Here is an 18619-nt window from a genome sequence, read left to right on the forward strand (position 1 = left end):
TGCAGTATAACGTTAGCTAGCTAGCTAAGATTAAGGTGATGTCACCAGATTGACTTTAGATGCAGTATAATGTTAGCTAGCTAGCTAAGATTAAGGTGATGTCACCAGATTGACTTTAGATGCAGTATAACGTTAGCTAGCTAGCTAAGATTAAGGTGATGTCACCAGATTGACTTTAGATGCAGTATAATGTTAGCTAGCTAGCTAAAATTAAGGTGATGTCACCAGATTGACTTTAGATGCAGTATAATGTTAGCTAGCTAGCTAAGATTAAGGTGATGTCACCAGATTGACTTTAGATGCAGTATAATGTTGGCTAGCTAGCTAAGATTAAGGTGATGTCACCAGATTGACTTTAGATGCAGTATAACGTTAGCTAGCTAGCTAAGATTAAGGTGATGTCACCAGATTGACTTTAGATGCAGTATAATGTTAGCTAGCTAGCTAAGATTAAAGGTGATGTCATAGATTGACTTTAGATGCAGTATAATGTTAGCTAGCTAGCTAAGATTAAGGTGATGTCTACCAGATTGACTTTAGATGCAGTATAATGTTAGCTAGCTAGCTGAGATTAAAGGTGATGTCACCAGATTGACTTTAGATGCAGTATAATGTTAGCTAGCTAGCTAAGATTCAAAGGTGATGTCACCAGATTGACTTTAGATGCAGTATAATGTTAGCTAGCTAGCTAAGATTAAGGTGATGTCACCAGATTGACTTTAGATGCAGTATAATGTTAGCTAGCTAGCTAAAGATTAAGGTGATGTCACCAGATTGACTTTAGATCCACTGGATGTCTAAAGGTCATAAGGCACCAATTTGTAAGTCGCTCTGGATAGAGCGTCTGCTAAATCACTTAAATGTAAATGTAAATGTAGATGCAGTATAACGTTAGCTAGCTAGCTAAAATTAAGGGGAGGCCCTCGGATTTTAAACTAGCTGGCGTTATCATTGCTAGTCATTTTCACGAACTTTGCTAGCTAATGACAACATTGCCATCTGTCTAAAGTCTATTTTTACAATATGATACGGCTGGCAAAGTAGTTTCCTATTAAATATTTGATTACTTTATCAATATACTGGTATTTCCAGGCACTATAGTGTAATTTAGACTAAACAGTAGTTAGCCTCTGTCCAGAATGACTGAGTTCATCACCACTGTAGGGCACCACTATGGCACCGCCGAGAAGAGGGCGGCTTGAGCGTGCATAACAATGGCAGACGGGACCGAGTGACGGAGGTGAAACCTATGAATAGATATCTACTTCTATGTTTTAGAGCCTGTTAGAATCCTTTAGAATCCTGTTTATAATCCTTTTTGGAGCTGTATTGGGAGGGGTTAGGGTTAGAGGTTATGGGTTAGAGGTTAAAGAACTTACGGTTGGAGCTGTACTGGGAGGGTTAGAGGTTAGGGGTTAGAGGTTAGAGGTTAAAGAACTTACGGTTGGAGCTGTACTGGAGGGGTTAGGGGTTATGGGTTAGGGGTTAGAGGTTAAATAACTTACGGTTTGAGCTGTACTGGTAGATCTCAGAGTAGGGTTCTATCTGGACAGTGGATCCTCTGAGGATTTCGGGGACACGTCCCTCCAGAGTGGTACTGACCACCAGGTGATCATGCTCATCTATCCCACTGAACACCTGTTTGATGGTCAACTTCTCCTGGGCTGGTAGGAAGGTCACCTCAGCCTGACACGTAAACTCACCACCTGGAGAGGAGACATTTTTATTTCATTGATTTACATTGCCAGCATAGTCCACTCAGTAACAGCAACAATTTACCACCGTTTTCCAGAGAGTCCTGGGTTCTGACACACGCACGCACACACAAACACACACACACACAGCGAGAGGTCAGGGTTAAGGCAAACATGCCTGGCCTGGACTAAACATTGGTCATCTTGTCCTCCGTCTCTAACACTCTCTGCTCTGAGGTAATGTGAGGAGAATGTGGTGGGAGATATCTAGAAGACAGCTGGCCGTTTCCTGGGTGTGTGTGTGTGTGTGTGTGTGTGTGTGTGTGTGTGTGTGTGTGTGTGTGTGTGTGTGTGTGTGCGTGCGTGCGTGCGTGCGTGCGTGCGTGCGTGCGTGCGTGCGTGTGTGTGTCTGGCCTGACTAAGTGGTATTGCAGCTGCAGCATAACCCAGCAGCTGTGAATCACATCAAGACTAGAAACCCCAGACTTCCTGTATATGAAATACAATGACAAGTAAGAACACTGTGTAAAGGCCAGGAAGTTCTTATTGTAATGTACAGTCTGACCTTCAGCTTGTCAACTAATCATGAAGCCCTTGTGAATCAGGTGAGTTCATTACAACAACGTTGTTAAATGTGAAATGTCTGGGGATCCCTCGAGGGAGGTTTGAAAGCCTTATTAATCAGAGCACAACATTATAGGACAATTCGCCAAGGTAGACGTGGTTCACCGATGATGCTGAATCCGTTCTTGTATCCAGGCTGCTCCAGGGCGAAGGGCCCATCCGATGACTGCTCCCAGGGCTGACAGGGGCTGGAGGGAGGCCTAGCCTGGCAGGGATGGTGCTGATGGCCCACGTATGCTCGCCCGTCATTGGCTACACGTACGAGTGCAGGTCGTTGCTGTTGAACTCGACGGGGAGACGGAAGTTGCCCACGTACACCTGCCATTCACCTTGCCGTTCATCCTCTCAGGGCTTACCTGATAAAACGAAGAAAGAAGAAGATTACTGTCTATTGTCACAGATGTACGTATCCACTGTGGCTTCCCTAGACAAAACAGCAACATATCTAGGAAGAAGTCGCTCTGTGTGCGCGGTTTTCTGATAGACCGAGGTCGACTTTGTCATTTTTGTAGCTAGCTAACGTTATCTGAAATGACTGGCTAGTTAACATTTAATTGACAAGCTAGCAATGAGTTGCCACAATCATGATCGTTGCCACACGCACATGATAGATATTCAACTTGATCATTTGCTGAGTGATACATTTTGTTTTGGTTCGAAAAGTAGAAAAATAAGTAGCTATGGAGTTATGAAAATTGGGGACTTACCCTCCGACACACACTGTATTCCGTTGCCGTAGTAGCCGGGCCGGCAGTGACAACAGTAACCGCTGGCGTAATCTTTACAGTCGGCGAAGGTGGAACACTTATTTCTGTTGTTGGCACATGTCTCAGAGTTGTAGGAGAACACTGTAAAACGAGAAGACGACAGTAAGGTTAGCACATCAAACATCAGAAGGACCTGGTCGGGTCATGGTAAGGTTAGCACATCAAACATTAAAAGGACCTGGTTGCAGTGTTCTTGCATTTCAAACAAAGTTTTAGAATTCAAAAATAATTATAATCTAGAATAAAGACGTTCTACATTTTAAAAAGTTTCAGAATTTAAAACACAGTTCTAGAATTTAAAAGAAAGTTCTAGAATTTAAAATACATTTCTAGAATTCAAAGTAAAGTTATTTTTCCCTTGCTACCATACAATGTGAACCTACCATCCACATTGATGTCTCCATCATCTACTACCACCACCTGAGGCTGGTACTGGACCGTGTGGACTGTGAACTGGCCCCCGTGGTGAGGTCCCTGGTGAGGCTGCTCCTTGCGATACACCTCCTCCTCCGGTTCGTAGGGAGGATACGTCACTTGTTGTCCTCCTCCAGGATACCTCTTTGAGGTAGCCTCCTCTGAGACCCTTGACTCTGGGGGCAGGTCTGTCACCTCTCCTGGGGCCACGCTGGTGAAGTAAGGGGAAGTCCCAATCTCGTACACCCACACACCTCGCTTACCTGAGTTGGTCTCCCTGGATAAAGCAGGAGGAGTGATCACGAGAGGAACTGCCAAAAGGAATGGCCTTATCCTGCAGTATTATCTCTGTAGTTCTGTGGGAAACCAAACATGACCTCCCTCACAGACATTGGTGGAACAAAGTGGGGCAGCAGGTAGCCTAGTTGTTAGAGTGATGCATTAGTAACCAGAAAGTTGCAAGATTGAATCCCTGAGCTGACCAGGTAAAACTCTGTTGTTCTGCCCCTGAACAAGGCAGTTAACCCACTGTTCCCCGGTTGGACCACAAGAGTTGGAAAGACAGCACAAACAGATCTAGGACCAGTATACCTAGTTTCTTCAGTGACAAGGCATCACAACATACTCTGCAAGAGCCTTGTGCTAAGTTGTTGGCTCAATAACCCACCATTTGTATTTAACATTGTATGGAAGCCATCTCTTGTGCTGCCTCTCCATAAGGGGGATAGTAGTGATCGTAATCATTATCGCCCCCATTTCAAGGCTTCCTGGTCTAGGTAAGACTAGAATCATTGGTAAATGTACAACTTTGCTCTTTTTATCTGAGAAATGTATTTTGAATGTAAACCAATCAGGGTTTAGTACTGGATATCCAATCCCAGAGTTTAGACCTGGACATCAATCTGGGGTTTAGGCCTGGACGTCAATCAGGTTTAGTCCTGGATATCCAATCCAGAGTTTAGGCCTGGACATCCAATCAGGGTTTAGACCTGGACATCCAATCAGGGGTTTAGTCCTGGATATCCAATCAGGGTTTAGGCCTGGACATCCAATCGGGTTTAGGCCTGGACATCCAATCAGGGTTTAGGCCTGGACATGCAATCAGGGTTTAGGGCCTGGACATCCAATCAGGGTTTAGACCTGGACATCCAATCAGGGTTTAGTCCTGGGACATATCACTACTACAGTAAACACTCCAGTAGTTAATGATCTTGTCAATGCTTTAGGCACTAAAATGAAATGTGCTGCTTTGTTTGTGGACCTGTCAAAAGCTTTTGATACTGTTGATAATGCTATTTTATTGAATAAGTTGTCCTCGATGGGCCTGAGCTCTGATGCATGTTTCATGATTCATCTCAGTGACGGAACTCAGGCCATTGTGATTAATGGGGTTAAGTCTGAATGTCGAGAAGTACATAAAGGTGTACCACAGGGGTCGATGTTGGGACCTGTTCTCTTCACTATTTACATAGACACTATTGGTCCAATCTTTTAAATATTTGTCTAGTATATGCAGATGATACTACGATGTATGCTATTGCCCTGACTGTTGATCAGGTTGTGTCAAAATATTTAGCTACGCAGGAATCCCTTGCTGATTTAAAACTTGTGCTAAATAATGGCAAAACTAAATACATGTTGTTTTTTAGACTCTCGTTAGAATGTTTCAGATGAACTACATGTTCACTTATTAGATCGAACGTGTTCCTGCATATAAATACTCAGGCATTTGGATTGATATGGATTTGATGTTGATGTTTATAAAACATATAGATGATCTTGTTAAGAAGCTACGATTTAAAGTTGGCTTTTTTCTACAGAAACAGATGGTGACTTTCTCTAATCAGTAGGAAGCAGATTATTCAGTCAACCTTTTAATCTGTTGTTGATTATGAAAACTCTCAAACCTTTGGATGCCATCTACCATAATGCTCTTTGTTTTGTTACAGCCGTTTTTGTACTCATCACTGCATACTGTATCAAAGAGTTGGCTGGACTTCTAAAGACCCCTACATTGCTTCCTTTCTGTTTACAAGGCCCAACTTCATAAGCTTCCGTCTTATCTAACTTTGCTGTTGAGGTATAGACACCTGAGTTGCCTAACCTGTTCACAGGATTGGTTAACTCTTGGGGTTCCTAACCTGTTCACAGGATTGGTTAACTCTGGGGTTCCTAACCTGTTCACAGGATTGGTTAACTCTTGGGGGTTCCTACCCTGTTCACAGGATTGGTTAACTCTTGGGGTTCCTAACCTGTTCACAGATTGGTTAACTCTTGGGGTTCCTAACCTGTTCACAGGATTGGTTAACTCTGGGGTTCCTAACCTGTTCACAGGATTGGTTAACTCTTGGGGTTCCTAACCTGTTCACAGGATTGGTTAACTCTTGGGGTTCCTAACCTGTTCACAGGATTGGTTAACTCTTGGGGTTCCTAACCCATTGACAGGATTGGTTAACTCTGGGGTTCCTAACCCGTTCACAGGATTGGTTAACTCTTGGGGTTCCTAACCTGTTCACAGGATTGGTTAACTCTTGGGGGTCCTAGGGTCTCCACCGGCAAATCTGCTTTAGTTTTAAAGCACCGTATTGCTGGAACAAAATGATAAATACATTTCATCTTGATGTTCTGCCGATTTAAAGTATTGACTATTTGTGGAGGAATGTTTTCTGGGTGATATGTGATGTTTTATTTGTACTTACCATGACTGTGTTTTTGTATTTTTAATGTGTGTATATATATATATATATATATATATATATATATATATATATATATATATATATATATATATATATACTGTATATGCTGAGTGTATAAAACCTTAAGGACCCCTTCCTAATATTGAGTTGCACACGCAGCCTCTATTCGTTGGGGCATGCTGGCTCATGTTGACTCCAATATTTCAGACAGTCGTATCCAGTTGGCTGGATGTCCTTTGGGTGGTGGACCATTCTTGATACACACGGAAACTGTGAAAAACCCAGCAGCGTTGCAGTTCTTGACACAAACTGGTGCGCGCTGGCAAGTCAGTTAGGACATCTAATTTGTGCATGACACAAGTAGTTTTTCCAACAATTGTTTACAGACAGATTATTTCATTTATAATTCACTGTATCACAATTCCAGTGGGTCAGAAGTTTACATACACTAAGTTGACTGTGCCTTTAAACAGCTTGGAAAATTTCAGAAAAGGGTGTCATGCTTTAGAAGCTTCTGATAGGCTAATTGACACAATTTGAGTCGATTGGAGCAGTACATGTGGGAGTATTTCAAGGTCTACCTTCAACCTCAGTGACTCTTTGCTTGACATCATGGGAAAATCAAAGAAATTGGCCAAGACCTCAGAAAAAAATTATAGACCTCCACAAGTCTGGTTCATCCTTGGGAGAAACTTTCAAACGCCTGAAGGTACCACGTTCATCTGTAGAAACAATAGTATGCAAGTATAAACACCATGGGACCACACAGCTGTTACACCACTCAGGTGGGAAACAGGTTCTGTCTCCTAGAGATGAACGTACGTTGGTGCGAAAAGTGCAAATCAATCCCAGAACAACAGCAAAGGACCTCGTGAAGATGCTGGAGGAAACAGGTACAAAAGTATCTATATCCACAGTTAAACGAGTCCTATATCGACATAACCTGAAAGGCCACTCAGCAAGGAAGAAGCCACTGCTCGAAACCGCCATAAAAAAGACAGAATTTGTAACTGCACATGGGGACAAAGATCATACTTTTTGGAGAAATGTCCTCTGGTCTGATGAAACAAAAAATATAACTATTTGGCCATAATGACCGTTTGGAGGAAAAAGGGGGAGGATTGCAAGCTGAAGAACACCATCCCAACCGTGAAGCACGGAGGTGGCAGCATCATGTTGTGGGAGTGCTTTGCTGCAGGAGGGACTGGTGCACTTCACAAAATAGATGGCATCATGAGGGAGGAAAAGTATGTGGATATATTGAAGCAACAAAGCTTGGTTGCAAATGGGTTTTCCAAATGAACAATGACCCCAAGCATACTTTCAAAGTTGTAGCGAAATGGCTTAAGGACAACAACAAAGTCAAGGTATTGGAGTGGCCATCACAAAGCCCTGACCTCAATCCTATAGAAAATGTGTGGGCAGAACTGAAAAGGTGTGTGCGAGTTACAAACCTGACTCAGTTACACCAGCTCTGTCAGGAGGAATGGGCCAAAATTCACCCAACTTATTGTGGGAAGCTTGTGGAAGGCTACCCAAAACGTTTGACCCAAGTTAAACAATTTAAAAGGCAATGCTACCAAATACTAATTCAGTGTATGTAAACTTCTGACCCACTTGGAATTGTGATGAAAGAAATAGAAGCTGAAATAAACAATTCTATCTATAATGATTCTTTCAAATTCTTAAAATAAAGTGGTGATCTTAACTGACCTAAGACAGGGAATTTTTCCTAGGATTAAATGTCAGGAATTGTGAACAACTGAGTTTAAATATATTTGGCTGAGGTGTATGTAAACTTCCGACTTTAACTGTATGTATTCACCCCCTTTGCTATGAAGCCCCTAAATAAGATCTGGTGCAACCAATTACCTTCAGAAGTCACATAATTAGTTAAATAAAGTCTGCCTGTGTGCATTCTAAGTGTCACATGATCTGTCACACGATCTCAGTATATATACACCTGTTCTGAAAGGCCCCAGAGTCTGCAACACCACTAAGCAAGGGGCACCACCAAGCAAGCGGCACCATGAAGACCAAGGAGCTCTCCAAACAGGTCAGGGACAAAGTTGTGGAGACGTACAGATCAGGGTTGGGTTATAAACAACCATCAGAAACTTTGAACATCCCACAAAGCACCATTACATCCATTATAAAGAAAATGGAAAGAATATGGCACCACAACAAACCTGCCAAGAGAGGGCCGCCCACCAAAACCTACGGCCCAGGCAAGGAGGGCATTAATCAGAGAGGCAACAAAGAGACCAATGATAACCCTGAAGGAGCTGCAAAGCTCCACAGCGGAGATTGGAGTATCTGTCCGTAGGACCACTTTAAGCCGTACACTCCACAGAGCTGGGCTTTATGGAAGAGTGGCCAGAGAAAATAAGTAAACATGTTTGGTGTTCACCAAAAGGCATGTGGGAGACTACCCAAATATATAGAACAAGGTACTCTGGTCAGATGAGACTAAAATGTAGCTTTTTGTCCGTCAAGGAAAACGCTATGTCTGGTGCAAAACCAACACCTCTCATCACCCGGGAATACCATCCCACAGTGAAGCATTGTGGTGGCAGCATCATGCTGTGGGGATGTTTTCATTGGCAGGGACTGGGAAACTGGTCAGAATTGGAGGAATTTTGGATGGCACTAAGTACAGGGAAATTCTTGAGGGAAACCTGTTTGTCTTCCAGAGATTTGAGACTGGGACGGAGGTTCACCTTCCAGCAGGACAATGACCCTAAGCATACTGCTAAAGCAACACTTGAGTGCTTTAAGGGTAAACATTTAAATGTCTTGAATGGCCTAGTCAGACCTCAATCCAATTGAGAATCTGTGGTATGACTTAACATTTCTGTACACCAGTGGAACCCATCCAACTTGAAAGAGCTGGATCAGTTTTGACTTGAAGAATGGGCAGAAATCCCAGTGGTTAGATGTGCCAAGCTTATAGAGATATTACCCCAAGAGACTTGCAGCTGTAATTGCTACAAAAGGTGGCTCTACAAAGTCTTGACATTGGTGGGGGGGATAGTTATGTACACTTAAGTTTTCTGGGTTTTTTTTGTCTTATTTGTTTCACAATGAAAAATATTTTGCATCTTCAAAGTGGTAGGCATGTTGTGTAAATCAAATGATACAACCCCCCAAAAATCCATTTTAATTCCAGGTTGTAAGGCAACAAAATAGGAAAAAATGCCAAGAGGGGTGATTACTTTTGAAAGCCACTGTAGGTCTCAATATGTCTGCCCTGTTATTTTTGAAATAAAAAGACCAGTACTTACTCTGCTAGCGCCCTGACAGAGGTCTCCTCTCGGTGGTGATGCGGTAGTACGGTCCCTGTCGGGTGCTGAACACCAGGTACTTGACCAGCCCTTTACTGAAGCCCGCCTGCATGGCCTGACTACTGCCTCCTACAGCTGTGGAGGCAAACTGCATCCCCTTCCTGGGGTAGAGCAGGATGGCATAGAGGTCGTCTCAGCTGATGCTATCACCAGCTGGAAGCTATTCCTCTGTTGAAAGAGAGGTTACAAGAGAGAGTTACAACACGGTTACATTGTTAAGATTCAGACACAAGAATGTCACTCACTGCTTCTGCCTGCTCTTTGGGGTCCAGGTCGGGCTACTCTAAAGCATTTTGTAACCTCTCTTTCCACATTAATACATTAACTTGATTGATTGATTGATTGACTGGTAATTCTGATCTCACCTGTTTCTCCAGTCCGTCTCCTCTGCTGTGGTCATGGTGTTGCCTGAAGCCACATCGACCCAGGTGACGACCACCGCGTGTTCCGGCCCACCTAGTAAACACAAGTAACAGCTACTTTAATTCATTCAGTGCTTAGACTAACAGTATGCATTTTGTTTAGCGTTTTAGTGAAATATTTTTACAATGTAAATTGTACTCGCAATTCAGCTTATTGCCAGTTGTACAATGTCTTGGTTAAAGTAAAACAAATGTTCCATCTCTCTCTCTCACCTCATCGTCCTCTGGAAAAGCCCTGTTAATCTGCTCTGCAGCCTGCCGCAGGGTGGCTGGGCTGGCATCCTGACGGTAGTACACCTTACCCACGCCGTCACCAGTATCCAGGTCACCGTGCAGGGCCGCGATCATGCCGAACCCGGCGGGCATCTTACCAAGGTATGTGGACTCAGCACTGGGCTCTGCCATGGCAACGAACCCATTGGTGTTGATCTGAAATGTAGAACAAACACAAACTGTCAATAATCAGCAACAACATGGGTTGACTGACATAGTCAGACAGGGTCTGTATCAGGACATAGAGAGACTAACAGCCCACATATTCAGACAGGGTCTGTATCAGGACACAGAGAGACTAACAGCCCACATAGTCAGACAGGGTCTGCATCAGGACATAGAGACTAACAGCCCACATAGTCAGACAGGGTCTGCATCAGGACATAGAGACTAACAGCCCACATAGTCAGACAGGGTCAGTATCAGGACATAGAGAGACTAACAGCCCACATAGTCAGACAGGGTCTGCATCAGGACATAGAGACTAACAGCCCACATAGTCAGACAGGGTCTGCATCAGGACATAGAGACTAACAGCCCTCATAGTCAGACAGGGTCTGTATCAGGACATAGAGAGACTAACAGCCCTCATAGTCAGACAGGGTCTGTATCAGGACATAGAGACTAACAGCCCTCATAGTCAGACAGGGTCTGTATCAGGACATAGAGACTAACAGCCCTCATAGTCAGACAGGGTCTGTATCAGGACATAGAGAGACTAACAGCCCTCATAGTCAGACAGGGTCTGTATCAGGACATAGAGAGACTAACAGCCCACATAGTCAGACAGGGTCTGCATCAGGACATAGAGACTAACAGCCCACATAGTCAGACAGGGTCTGTATCAGGACACAGAGAGACTAACAGCCCTCATAGTCAGACAGGGTCTGTATCAGGACATAGAGACTAACAGCCCTCATAGTCAGACAGGGTCTGTATCAGGACATAGAGACTAACAGCCCTCATAGTCAGACAGGGTCTGTATCAGGACATAGAGACTAACAGCCCTCATAGTCAGACAGGGTCTGTATCAGGACATAGAGACTAACAGCCCTCATAGTCAGACAGGGTCTGTATCAGGACATAGAGAGACTAACAGCCCTCATAGTCAGACAGGGTCTGCATCAGGACATAGAGACTAACAGCCCACATAGTCAGACAGGGTCTGTATCAGGACATAGAGACTAACAGCCCACATAGTCAGACAGGGTCTGTATCAGGACATAGAGAGACTAACAGCCCACATAGTCAGACAGGGTCTGTATCAGGACATAGAGACTAACAGCCCACATAGTCAGACAGGGTCTGTATCAGGACACAGAGAGACTAACAGCCCTCATAGTCAGACAGGGTCTGCATCAGGACATAGAGACTAACAGCCCACATAGTCAGACAGGGTCTGCATCAGGACACATAGAGACTAACAGCCCACATATTCAGACAGGGTCTGTATCAGGACACAGAGAGACTAACAGCCCCATAGTCAGACAGGGTCTGCATCAGGACATAGAGAGACTAACAGCCCACATAGTCAGACAGGGTCTGCATCAGGACATAGAGACTAACAGCCCTCATAGTCAGACAGGGTCTGTATCAGGACATAGAGACTAACAGCCCTCATAGTCAGACAGGGTCTGTATCAGGACATAGAGAGACTAACAGCCCACATAGTCAGACAGGGTCTGTATCAGGACACAGAGAGACTAACAGCCCACATAGTCAGACAGGGTCTGCATCAGGACATAGAGACTAACAGCCCACATAGTCAGACAGGGTCTGCATCAGGACATAGAGACTAACAGCCCACATAGTCAGACAGGGTCAGTATCAGGACATAGAGACTAACAGCCCACATAGTCAGACAGGGTCTGTATCAGGACATAGAGAGACTAACAGCCCACATAGTCAGACAGGGTCTGTATCAGGACATAGAGACTAACAGCCCACATAGTCAGACAGGGTCTGCATCAGGACATAGAGAGACTAACAGCCCACATAGTCAGACAGGGTCTGTATCAGGACATAGAGAGACTAACAGCCCACATAGTCAGACAGGGTCTGTATCAGGACATAGAGAGACTAACAGCCCACATATTCAGACAGGGTCTGTATCAGGACACAGAGAGACTAACAGCCCACATAGTCAGACAGGGTCTGCATCAGGACATAGAGAGACTAACAGCCCACATAGTCAGACAGGGTCTGTATCAGGACACAGAGAGACTAACAGCCCACATAGTCAGACAGGGTCTGTATCAGGACATAGAGAGACTAACAGCCCACATAGTCAGACAGGGTCTGCATCAGGACATAGAGAGACTAACAGCCCACATAGTCAGACAGGGTCTGTATCAGGACATAGAGACTAACAGCCCACATAGTCAGACAGGGTCTGTATCAGGACATAGAGAGACTAACAGCCCACATAGTCAGACAGGGTCTGCATCAGGACATAGAGAGACTAACAGCCCACATAGTCAGACAGGGTCTGCATCAGGACATAGAGAGACTAACAGCCCACATAGTCAGACAGGGTCTGTATCAGGACATAGAGAGACTAACAGCCCACATAGTCAGACAGGGTCTGTATCAGGACATAGAGACTAACAGCCCACATAGTCAGACAGGGTCTGTATCAGGACATAGAGACTAACAGCCCACATAGTCAGACAGGGTCTGTATCAGGACATAGAGAGACTAACAGCCCACATAGTCAGACAGGGTCTGTATCAGGACATAGAGAGACTAACAGCCCACATAGTCAGACAGGGTCTGTATCAGGACATAGAGACTAACAGCCCACATATTCAGACAGGGTCTGTATCAGGACATAGAGACTAACAGCCCACATAGTCAGACAGGGTCTGCATCAGGACATAGAGAGACTAACAGCCCACATAGTCAGACAGGGTCTGTATCAGGACATAGAGAGACTAACAGCCCACATAGTCAGACAGGGTCTGCATCAGGACATAGAGAGACTAACAGCCCACATAGTCAGACAGGGTCTGTATCAGGACATAGAGAGACTAACAGCCCACATAGTCAGACAGGGTCTGCATCAGGACATAGAGAGACTAACAGCCCACATAGTCAGACAGGGTCAGTATCAGGACATAGAGACTAACAGCCCACATAGTCAGACAGGGTCTGCATCAGGACATAGAGAGACTAACAGCCCTCATAGTCAGACAGGGTCTGCATCAGGACATAGAGAGACTAACAGCCCACATATTCAGACAGGGTCTGCATCAGGACATAGAGAGACTAACAGCCCACATATTCAGACAGGGTCTGTATCAGGACATAGAGAGACTAACAGCCCACATATTCAGACAGGGTCTGTATCAGGACATAGAGAGACTAACAGCCCACATAGTCAGACAGGGTCTGCATCAGGACATAGAGAGACTAACAGCCCACATAGTCAGACAGGGTCTGTATCAGGACACAGAGAGACTAACAGCCCACATAGTCAGACAGGGTCTGCATCAGGACATAGAGACTAACAGCCCACATAGTCAGACAGGGTCTGTATCAGGACATAGAGACTAACAGCCCACATAGTCAGACAGGGTCTGCATCAGGACACAGAGACTAACAGCCCACATAGTCAGACAGGGTCTGCATCAGGACATAGAGAGACTAACAGCCCACATAGTCAGACAGGGTCTTCATCAGGACATAGAGAGACTAACAGCCCACATATTCAGACAGGGTCTGTATCAGGACATAGAGAGACTAACAGCCCACATAGTCAGACAGGGTCTGCATCAGGACAGAGAGACTAACAGCCCACATAGTCAGACAGGGTCTGCATCAGGACATAGAGAGACTAACAGCCCACATAGTCAGACAGGGTCTGTATCAGGACATAGAGAGACTAACAGCCCACATAGTCAGACAGGGTCTGCATCAGGACATAGAGAGACTAACAGCCCACATAGTCAGACAGGGTCTGCATCAGGACATAGAGAGACTAACAGCCCACGTAGTCAGACAGGGTCTGTATCAGGACACAGAGACTAACAGCCCACATAGTCAGACAGGGTCTGTATCAGGACATAGAGACTAACAGCCCACATAGTCAGACAGGGTCTGTATCAGGACATAGAGAGACTAACAGCCCACATAGTCAGACAGGGTCTGTATCAGGACATAGAGAGACTAACAGCCCACATAGTCAGACAGGGTCTGTATCAGGACATAGAGAGACTAACAGCCCACATAGTCAGACAGGGTCTGTATCAGGACACAGAGAGACTAACAGCCCACATAGTCAGACAGGGTCTGTATCAGGACATAGAGACTAACAGCCCACATAGTCAGACAGGGTCTGTATCAGGACATAGAGAGACTAACAGCCCACATAGTCAGACAGGGTCTGTATCAGGACATAGAGACTAACAGCCCACATAGTCAGACAGGGTCTGCATCAGGACATAGAGAGACTAACAGCCCACATAGTCAGACAGGGTCTGCATCAGGACATAGAGACTAACAGCCCTCATAGTCAGACAGGGTCTGTATCAGGACATAGAGAGACTAACAGCCCACATAGTCAGACAGGGTCAGCATCAGGACACAGAGACTAACAGCCCACATAGTCAGACAGGGTCTGCATTTCAGGACATAGAGAGACTAACAGCCCACATTCTCCCAGGGTTCAGGTCTTTATTCAGGACCCAGGTAACAGCCCTTTATTCTCCCAGGGTTCTGCTCTACAGCTCTTACAGCTCCCAGGGTTCAGCTCTTTATTCAGGACATAGGAGTTCAGCCCACATATTCTCCCAGGGTTCTGTCTCAGACTCTTTATTCTCCCAGGGTTCTGTCAGACAGCTCTTTATCAGGACATAGGGTTCAGCCTTTATTCTCCCAGGGTACAGCTCTTTATTCTCCCAGGGTTCAGCCTTTATTCTCCCAGGGTCTGTTCAGGCATTTAGACTAACAGCCCAGGTAGTCAGACAGGGTCTGTATTCAGGACATAGGTTCAGCTAACAGCCCACATAGTCAGACAGGGTCTGTATCAGGACATAGAGACTAACAGCCCTTTAGTCAGACAGGGTCTGTATCAGGACATAGAGACTAACTCCCACATAGTCAGACAGGGTCTGTATCTCACAGAGAGACTAACAGCCCACATAGTCAGACAGGGTCTGCATCAGGACTTTAGAGACTAACAGCCCTAGTCAGACAGGGTCTTCATCAGGACATAGAGAGACTAACAGATATCAGACAGGGTCTGTGTCAGGACATAGAGACTAACAGCCCACATAGTCAGACAGGGCTGTGTCAGGACATAGTTCTGAGACTAACAGCCCACATGGTTCAGTGGGAGGGGTCTGTATCAGGACACAGAGTAACAGCCCACATGTGACAGGGTCTGTATCAGGACATGGACTAACAGCCCACATAGTCAGACAGGGTCTGTATCAGGACATTATAGACTCAACAGGGCTGTATCAGGCACATAGTCAGACAGGGTCTGTATCAGGACATAGAGACTAACAGCCCACATAGTACCTCAGACAGGGTCTGTATCAGGACATAGAACTAACAGCCCACATAGTCAGACAGGGTCTGCATCAGGACATAGAGCAGATTAACAGCCCACATAGTCAGACAGGGTCTGTATCCCAGGACATAGAGACTAACAGCCCACATAGTCAGACAGGGTCTGTTTAGGACATAGAATGGTCTAACAGCCCACATAGTCAGACAGGGTCTGCATCAGGACATGGAGAGACTAACAGCCCACATAGTCAGACAGTCAGGTTTACATAACAGCCCACTTAGTCATACATTCTGTATCAGGACACAAGACTAACAGCCCACATAGTCAGACAGGGTCTGTATCAGGACAGAGAGACTAACAGCCCACATAGTCAGAATGTGGTCTGTCAGGACATAAGAGACTAACAGCCCACATATTCAGACAGGGTCTGCATTTCAGGACATAGAGAGACTAACAGCCCACATAGTCAGACAGGGTCTGTATCAGGACATAGAGACTAACAGCCCACATAGTAGGGTTTCAGTTCAGCCCACACAGTCAGACAGGGTCTGTATCAGGACATAGAAGACTAACAGCCCACATATTCAGACTTGGGTCTGTATCAGGACACAGAGAGACTAACAGCCCACATAAGTCAGACAGGGTCTGTATTTGGGTCTTCATCAGGACAGAGAGAGACTAACAGCCCACATAGTCAGACAGGGTCTGTATCAGGACACAGAGAGACTCAACAGCCCCACATAGTCAGACAGGGTCTGCATCAGGATTTAGAGACTAACAGCCCACATAGTACCAGACAGGGTCTGTCATCAGGACATTGAGAGACTAACAGCCCCACATAGTCAGACAGGGTCTGTCCAGGACCCAGAGCAGACTAACAGCCCACATAGTCAGACAGGGTCTGTATCAGGACATAGAGAGACTAACAGCCCACATAGTCAGATGCCAGGGTCTGTTTCAGGACAAGAGACTACCAGCCCACATAGTCAGACAGGGTCTGCATCAGGACATAGAGAGACTAACAGCCCACATAGTCAGACAGGGTCTGTATCAGGACACAGCAAGACTAACAGCCCACATTTTCAGACAGGGTCTGTATCAGGACATGAGACTAACAGCCCACATAGTCAGACAGGGTCTGCATCAGGACATAGAGAGACTAACAGCCCACATAGTCAGACAGGGTCTTTGTCAGGACATAGAGACTGCAACAGCCCCATAGTCAGGCATGGTCTGCATCAGGACATAGTGAGACTAACAGCCCACATAGTCAGACAGGGTCTGCATCAGGACATAGAGACTAACAGACTAACAGTTTACAGGACATAGGCAGGGTCTGCATCAGGACATAGAGACTAACAGCCCACATAGTCAGTCTGTACAGGGTCTGCATCCAGTTTGACATAGGAGACTAACAGCCCATGAGTCAAAGGGTCTGTCAATCAGGACATAGAGACTAACAGCCCACATAGTCAGAAGGGTCTTAGGACATAGAGAGACTAACAGCCCACCCAGGAATTATAAGGTAGTAAACTGACAGGGTCTGCATCAGGACATAGAGACTAACAGCCCACATAGTCAGATAAGGGTCTGCATCCCAGGACATAGAAGACTAACAGCCCACATAGTCAGACTAGGGTCTGTAATCAGGACATAGAGACTAACAGCCCACATAGTCAGACAGGGTCTGTATCAGGACATAGAGACTAACAGCCCAAGTCAGACAGGGTCTGTATCAGGACATAGAGACTAACAGCCCACAAGTCAGACAGGGTCTGTCAGGACATAGAGAGACTAACAGCCCACATAGTCAGACAGGGTCTTCATCAGGACATAGAAGACCCAACAGCCCACATAGTCAGACAGGGTCTGTATCAGGACATAGAGACTAACAGCCCACATAGTCAAACAGGGTCTGCATCAGGACATAGAGAGACTAACAGCCCACATAGTCAGACAGGGTCTGTATCAGGACATAGAAGACTAACAGCCCACATAGTCAGACAGGGTCAGCATCAGGACATAGAGACTAACAGCCCACATAGTCAGACAGGGTCTGCATTTTAGTTTTAGGGTTCTGCTCTACAGCTCTTTATTCTCCCAGGGTTCAGCTCTTTATTCTCCCAGGGTTAATGCTCTTTATTCTCCCAGGGTTCTGCTAAACAGTTTTAATTCTCCCAGGTCTGTTCAGCTCTTTATTCTCCCAGGGTTCAGCTCTTTATTCTCCCAGGGTTCAGCTCTTTATTCTCCCAGGGTTCTGCTCTACAGCTCTTTATTCTCCCAGGGTTCTGTAAACAGCTCTTTATTCTCCCAGGGTTCAGCTCTTTATTCTCCCAGGGTACAGCTCTTTATTCTCCCAGGGTTCAGCTCTTTATTCTCCCAGGGTTCAGCTCTTTATTCTCCCAGGGTTCAGCTCTTTATTCTCCCAGGGTTCAGCTCTACAGCTCTTTATTCTCCCAGGGTTCAGCTCTTTATTCTCTCAGGGTTCAGCTCTTTATTCTCCCAGGGTTCTGCTAAACAGCACTTTATTCTCCCAGGGTTCAGCTCTTTATTCTCCCAGGTTCAGCTCATTATTCTCCCAGGGTTCTGCTCTACAGCTCTTTATTTTCCCAGGGTTCTGCTCTACAGCTCTTTTTCTACCATGGTTCTGATATAGACGGGCTGTGTGGACCATGGTTCTGATATGTACAGGCTGTGTGGACCATAGTTCTGATGTGGAGGGGCTGTGTGGACCATGGTTCTGATGACTGGAGGGCTGTATGGACCATGGTTCTGATGTGGAGGGGCTGTGTGGACCATGGTTCTGATGTGGAGGCGCTGTGTGGACCAGTTATAACACACAGGGCCGGCCCTAGCCTTTTGGGGTC

General features: G+C 45.6%; 1 pseudogene; it reads right to left on the reverse strand.

Moving 5' to 3' along the window:
• Positions 1 to 2996: 2996 nt before the first annotated feature.
• The window catches only part of LOC127922835 (nidogen-1-like), a 31797-nt pseudogene continuing 16174 nt past the window's right edge, over positions 2997 to 18619 (reverse strand).

Source organism: Oncorhynchus keta, unplaced genomic scaffold (genome assembly GCF_023373465.1).
Source record: "Oncorhynchus keta strain PuntledgeMale-10-30-2019 unplaced genomic scaffold, Oket_V2 Un_contig_2735_pilon_pilon, whole genome shotgun sequence".
Classification (NCBI taxonomy): Eukaryota; Metazoa; Chordata; class Actinopteri; order Salmoniformes; family Salmonidae; genus Oncorhynchus; species Oncorhynchus keta.